The sequence below is a fragment of the Ranitomeya variabilis genome, chromosome 5, assembly GCF_051348905.1.
Source record: "Ranitomeya variabilis isolate aRanVar5 chromosome 5, aRanVar5.hap1, whole genome shotgun sequence".
Lineage (NCBI taxonomy): Eukaryota > Metazoa > Chordata > Amphibia > Anura > Dendrobatidae > Ranitomeya > Ranitomeya variabilis.
The window spans coordinates 656058884-656064883 of NC_135236.1; the positions used below are offsets into that span (position 1 = coordinate 656058884).

Here is a 6000-nt window from a genome sequence, read left to right on the forward strand (position 1 = left end):
ACACACCGTCGCTTCAGGTCGTGCACTAGATATAACACGACGGGACATATTGATTAAAACTGGATCACACTAAGGCCATCTTTGTTGCCCATAGCGACCAATCACATCGCAGCTTTCATTTCAGAAACTGCTATGAAAAAATGAAAGGTGCGCTGTGATTGGTTGCTATGGGACAGAGTTATCAAACCAGTCATTTTTTTACCCATAGCAACCATTCAAAGCTCAGTTATCATTTCTTAAACTGCTCTGGAAAAATGAAAGCTGTGCTTTGATTGGTTGCTATGGGCAGTTCTAATGTCTCAGGGTATGTTTACATGGGACGCATTATAAAAGCTGGTCCCCTTTAGGTCGAATTCATACGTCTGTGTAACACTGTCCAAGTAAGGACCGCGATATACAGACAGGCCTTGCACTGGCGGACACAGACAGAAAAGGGCCCCTGTGCAAGAACAATATATGGGCCCTTTGCAGCCCAAGAGCTCCTAAAAATGCACCTGCTTTGGTGGTAGAAATGGGCCCCCTTTAACTCTTGGGTCCCTATGCGGCTGCACAGGTTGCACTAATCATATGTCCATCTCTGAGGCCTTGAGTCTCCCGGCATGAACTCAGGAACCTCAGAGTCATATATGCGGCTGCCAACTTTTCTTCAAGAGAACGGCGGCCAAGAACTCCTAAAAAAATGCAAAATTGCACCTAATTTGTAGGTAGAAATGGGCCCCCTTTAACTCTTGGGCCCCTAGGCGGCTGTACAGGTTGCACCAATCACATGTCCGTCTCTGAGGCCTTGGGTCTCCCGGCATGAACTCAACAGCCTCGGAGGCATATATGAGACTGACAACTTTCTTTCAAGAGAACGGCGGCCAAGAGCTCCTAAAAAATGCAAAATTGCACCTGCTTTGGAGGTAGAAATGGGCCCCCTTTAACTCTTGGGCCCCTAAGCTGCTGCATTGGCTGCACCAATGATATATCTGCCCTGAGGCCTTGGGTCTTCTGGCAGGAACTCAACAGCCTCAGAGGCACATATGAGGCTGTCAACTTTAGGTCAAGAGAACCAGTATGTACATCGCAGCCCATACTCAGATATACAGATGTCTGAATGAGCCCTTAGTCTGGGGCTGATTAGCGACTTTGACCGCGACATAGGTCGCACATCCTGATATAAAATACCCACAAAATACTGAACGTGTGAACGTGGCCCAATATTACCATCTTTATATTTAGTTCTGCTGAGTTCACAGCAGTCTGACCCTTTGAGGTCAGTTTGACAGGTATCCCACATCTGCAGGGACTCGGATTTGTCCAGGCCCAAACACCCTATAATAATGCCATAAATGCGTGAGCACGCTAACATACAAAAAAACATCTTACAAGGAAATTTTCCATCCAATAGTAACTAAGAGGGCTGTAAAATATCACGAGGCTTTCTGTGGACAGTGTGCTGTTAGCACTTGTATAGTTTGGCCAATTTCAAAGGATAACGCTGCAAACTGGAGTTTTTCATTGTAGTTACTTATAATGGAGTTATTCAGACCACTATGGCAGGGGGTGAATGTTTGGGTAGCTTGCAGCAAAAGCTACCAGCAGGGGGCACTACTAGATCTCTATGCTATTGTGTATTGTCAGTATTTATTCTCACCACCAACTACACTTTAAAGGGGAGAGCAAGTCCATAGTGCTGGGGTGTGGACTATTCTCGGGATATATGCACTTTTAGGTATATGGGTCTTAAAGAGAACTTGTCAGCACATTTTCACATATGGAAGTAGTGATAAATGGGGGTATAGGCCCTTGTCCCCCAATAAAAATCATACTTTTTTTTTTAGAGATCCAACTTGCCAGTCACGAGAAATCTACAATAGAATCCATATGTAAATCAGGCTGGGGTCATATCTAACCGTGCCACCAGTAGTGACCAAACAAAACAAACCAAAAAGTGTTCAACCCAATAAAATCTATAGGGTAATGCTAGAAATCCCTAGATAGGAACCTAGATAAGCCCTACCTGTCAGCAGAGGTTGACACCCTAGGGGGGAACGTATTGGCGCCCCTGCTCCACGATGACTGACCCTAGGGGCCCTGATGCACCCTGCATCCACTAGTGAGACCCTCTACCCACAGACTACAGGGCCTCTATAGCTAGACAAGTAGGTACTATCCGAAGGAAAAACTAGAACCCAAAAAGACATCAAAACAACATGAACACAAAAAGGGCAATAACTGGTGTAGTAAATGGTTGATATCAGCAGATAATAGTAACCACTTAGGTGGCTGGTATTAAACATATACCCCCACCATATCAAGGGTTAAATGAACCCAATAAAGTTTCCAAACTTATTTTGTTTTGTGCCTCGGACCCTTATAATCAGGGGTCTATTCAAGATTCAGAAGGACCCATCTAATGATTTGGCAATAAGTATATATAAATGAATAACCGGTGCCAAGTGCATCACAGCCGGTAGACCCAGGGTAGAAACCGTAAGCACACAACACAGATTTAGTACATAGGTCAGATACCCATAGCAGTTTGTTTTATCACAGATACACCAGATAGTCCATCGATATGTGTACCCGGTAATGATGCCTAATAGCCGGAAAAAACGTGGAAACCATTGATACTCATCTGCATTTCACGGAACCTCATACACCATCTGCCCTTGAATGTTAGCGCCTCAACGCGTTTCGCCTGCTTAGGCTCATCAGGAGGCCCGATGTGATGATATCTTGTGTCACAAAGAATAGCCATTCAAGGGCAGATGGTGTATGAGGTTCCGTGAAATGCAGATGAGTATCAATGGTTTCCACGTTTTTTCCGGCTATTAGGCATCATTACCGGGTACACATATCGATGGACTATCTGGTGTATCTGTGATAAAACAAACTGCTATGGGTATCTGACCTATGTACTAAATCTGTGTTGTGTGCTTACGGTTTCTACCCTGGGTCTACCGGCTGTGATGCACTTGGCACCGGTTATTCATTTATATATACTTATTGCCAAATCATTAGATGGGTCCTTCTGAATCTTGAATAGACCCCTGATTATAAGGGTCCGAGGCACAAAACAAAATAAGTATGGAAACTTTATTGGGTTCATTTAACCCTTGATATGGTGGGGGTATATGTTTAATACCAGCCACCTAAGTGGTTACTATTATCTGCTGATATCAACCATTTACTACACCAGTTATTGCCCTTTTTGTGTTCATGTTGTTTTGATGTCTTTTTGGGTTCTAGTTTTTCCTTCGGATAGTACCTACTTGTCTAGCTATAGAGGCCCTGTAGTCTGTGGGTAGAGGGTCTCACTAGTGGATGCAGGGTGCATCAGGGCCCCTAGGGTCAGTCATCGTGGAGCAGGGGCGCCAATACGTTCCCCCCTAGGGTGTCAACCTCTGCTGACTGGTAGGGCTTATCTAGGTTCCTATCTAGGGATTTCTAGCATTACCCTATAGATTTTATTGGGTTGAACACTTTTTGGTTTGTTTTGTTTGGTCACTACTGGTGGCATGGTTTGCCCATGTTTTAACAATAAAGATTTTTGGGTATTTACATGATTTTTGCTTTTGGAAACCTTGTACGGTCTATCTTAGTCTTTATATTTTTGGGGTCATATCTATGCACTTAGGCTGCTTGCAATGACTTCCACTGCACTTCCTGCTTCATTTGCATATGGCTTCTAACTCTGGATATTTCATGACTGTTTTATCAGATTTCTAAAAAAACGGCATCATTTTTATTGGGGACAAGCACCCAAAGTGCTCCCTTTAATGGGGTAGTGCTACAGTTTACTGCACTAATACAGTGAAGCTAAACTAGTGCTGCAGCCCCTTCATTCTCCAAAGTGGTGAGAGTCCTAGAAGTTGAATCTCCATCGATGCCCTAACAGTTCGTCATCACTTTACAAAGTTGGAATACCCCTTAAATTTATATGGGTTGTCAAAATTTGGGGGAACATTTTTTTTATCTCTTACTTAAATGCGTGTAATTAGGGCATAACATTATTTTTTTACTTGGGTTTCATTAAAAAAATGTTCACAGTTTGCCTTCTACAGCCATCCTCATGATTTGTTTACAACACTTTGGATCCAAGTTGGACGTTAAAAATCTTTATTGCTCAGTCAATAACCCCCCAAAAAACTAAGGGAACTTTCCAAAAGTCATAAATGAGGCGAATATTAATCCAGATGGTGCAAACAGCAGCCAAAAACGCACCATTACTGTGACACCCTATCATAAAGCTCTGCTCATATTTACCTAATGTCTATCTAGGTGGATGACTAACTTAATGGGATTTGCAAATAATTGAATATCCTTTATGTGCACATTAACTCCTCGCTCTATCAAGCCTGAGTCCTAATGTATTTGTGATATCCTTCATCATCAACCCCCCCCCCCAGAAAAAAAGTGAAAGCCATAGGAATGCATTACTGAAAATGAAGAGTTCATCTCCACCCCCCCCCAAAAAAAGTTAAAACCATAGGAATACATTACTGAAAATAAAGTGTTCATCTCACCCTCCCCCAAAGAAAAAAAAAGTGAAAGCCATAGGAATGCATTACTGAAAATGAAGAGTTCATCTCAACCCCCCCCCCAAAAAAGTGAAAGCCATAGGAATGCATTACTGAAAATAAAGTGTTCATCTCAACCCCCCGCCCCCCCCAAAAAAAAGTGAAAGCCATAGGAATACATTACTGAAAATAAAGTGTTCATCTCACCCCCCCAAAGAAAAAAAAAGTGAAAGCCATAGGAATGCATTACTGAAAATGAAGTGTTCATCTCATCCCCCCCCAAAAAAAAAGTGAAAGCCATAGGAATGCATTACTGAAAATGAAGAGTTCATCTCAAACCCCCCCCCCCAAAAAAAGTGAAAGCCATAGGAATGCATTACTGAAAATAAAGTGTTCATCTCAACCCCCCCCCCCCCCCAAAAAAAGTGAAAGCCATAGGAATGCATTACTGAAAATGAACTGCTCATCATACTTTATATTAATAGATTGAGGGGACATATCCCTTTAAGTGCAGGAGAATATTCAGCATACAGATAAGGCCTTCATATCCTACAGATCCCTTTTGGTATTCACTCCCCCCCTCAGTAAAATACACAAGCAAAGTGGATCTGATGGTGTAAGAGACATAGGCAGATGCTCTGCAGCCCACCCACCCCCATGTACACGTATGTCTATATTACATCCCTGCAATCAGAAGCCCCCCATCACATTCTGCATGCAACACCTGCCTGCTGGGCAGACCCAGTGCATCCAGGCAATGCATCCTCAATGACACCCCCAGACACCTCTCCAGCCCCCCAAAGTTGCACAAGTCATGCACAGATCTGCAGCCCCCCCAGCCCGAGTGCACACTGCAGATTGCTCCAATATTACTTACCACCCCCCAAAGAGAATGGAGAAGAATCCAGCAGATCGCAGAGGATCCTCAGCAGCCAGGAGCAATCAGTCACCCAGGATCCCAATATTTACACTATAGAAAGAACGTATGAAAATATAGAAAAGGAAAAATACAAAATAGAAGAAAAAAAGGCTACAAAATAGTCAGCTCGGTGAGGGCTGTGCTCCGGCAGGAAGGCTGCATAGAGGAGAGCTGCTCAGAGCAGCCTGCAACACGTGAGCTGGGGGGGACAGCCTGCAGAGCCTCCTCACCCTGCTCCTACAAGAAGGGCACTCAATGATCTCACATGCAAGGGAGGAGGATAAAAAGCATCTATCCAGCCGTATATGGCGGAGGCTCGTCACACAGCCCAGGCTGCTGCATGGAGGGGCTCTGCCTGCTCTGTTTCTATGGATATAGGCTGTCAATCAAGAGTGCGCTTATGCTCCACACAATACGGTAATGGCTGACTGGGTGCAGGGGATGCAGGCTGCGCAGGGAAGGATGCACAGAGCAGGGTGATGGGGGGTGGAAGGAGGAAGGGGCTGGGGGGAGCAGACTGTGGAGGTGAGGGGGTGCAAGGAGATGGGGTGCAGGGTGGGGGATGTGTGCAGTGGG

The 6000-nt window shown here is 44.4% G+C and overlaps 1 protein-coding gene across 4 annotated transcripts in view; it reads right to left on the minus strand.

Annotated features, from left to right (window-relative positions):
* Positions 1 to 5786, minus strand: part of ANKS1B (ankyrin repeat and sterile alpha motif domain containing 1B) — a 161095-nt gene extending 155309 nt beyond the window's left edge. Inside the window, exon 1 of one of the 4 annotated variants that reach the window (XM_077266459.1) lies at positions 5383 to 5786. The gene's annotated coding sequence lies outside the window, so the exon portion shown is untranslated. The remainder of the gene's footprint in view (positions 1 to 5382) is intronic. The other 3 variants (XM_077266456.1, XM_077266458.1, XM_077266457.1) reach the window with 3 other exon arrangements.
* Between the last annotated feature and the right edge of the window lie 214 nt (positions 5787 to 6000).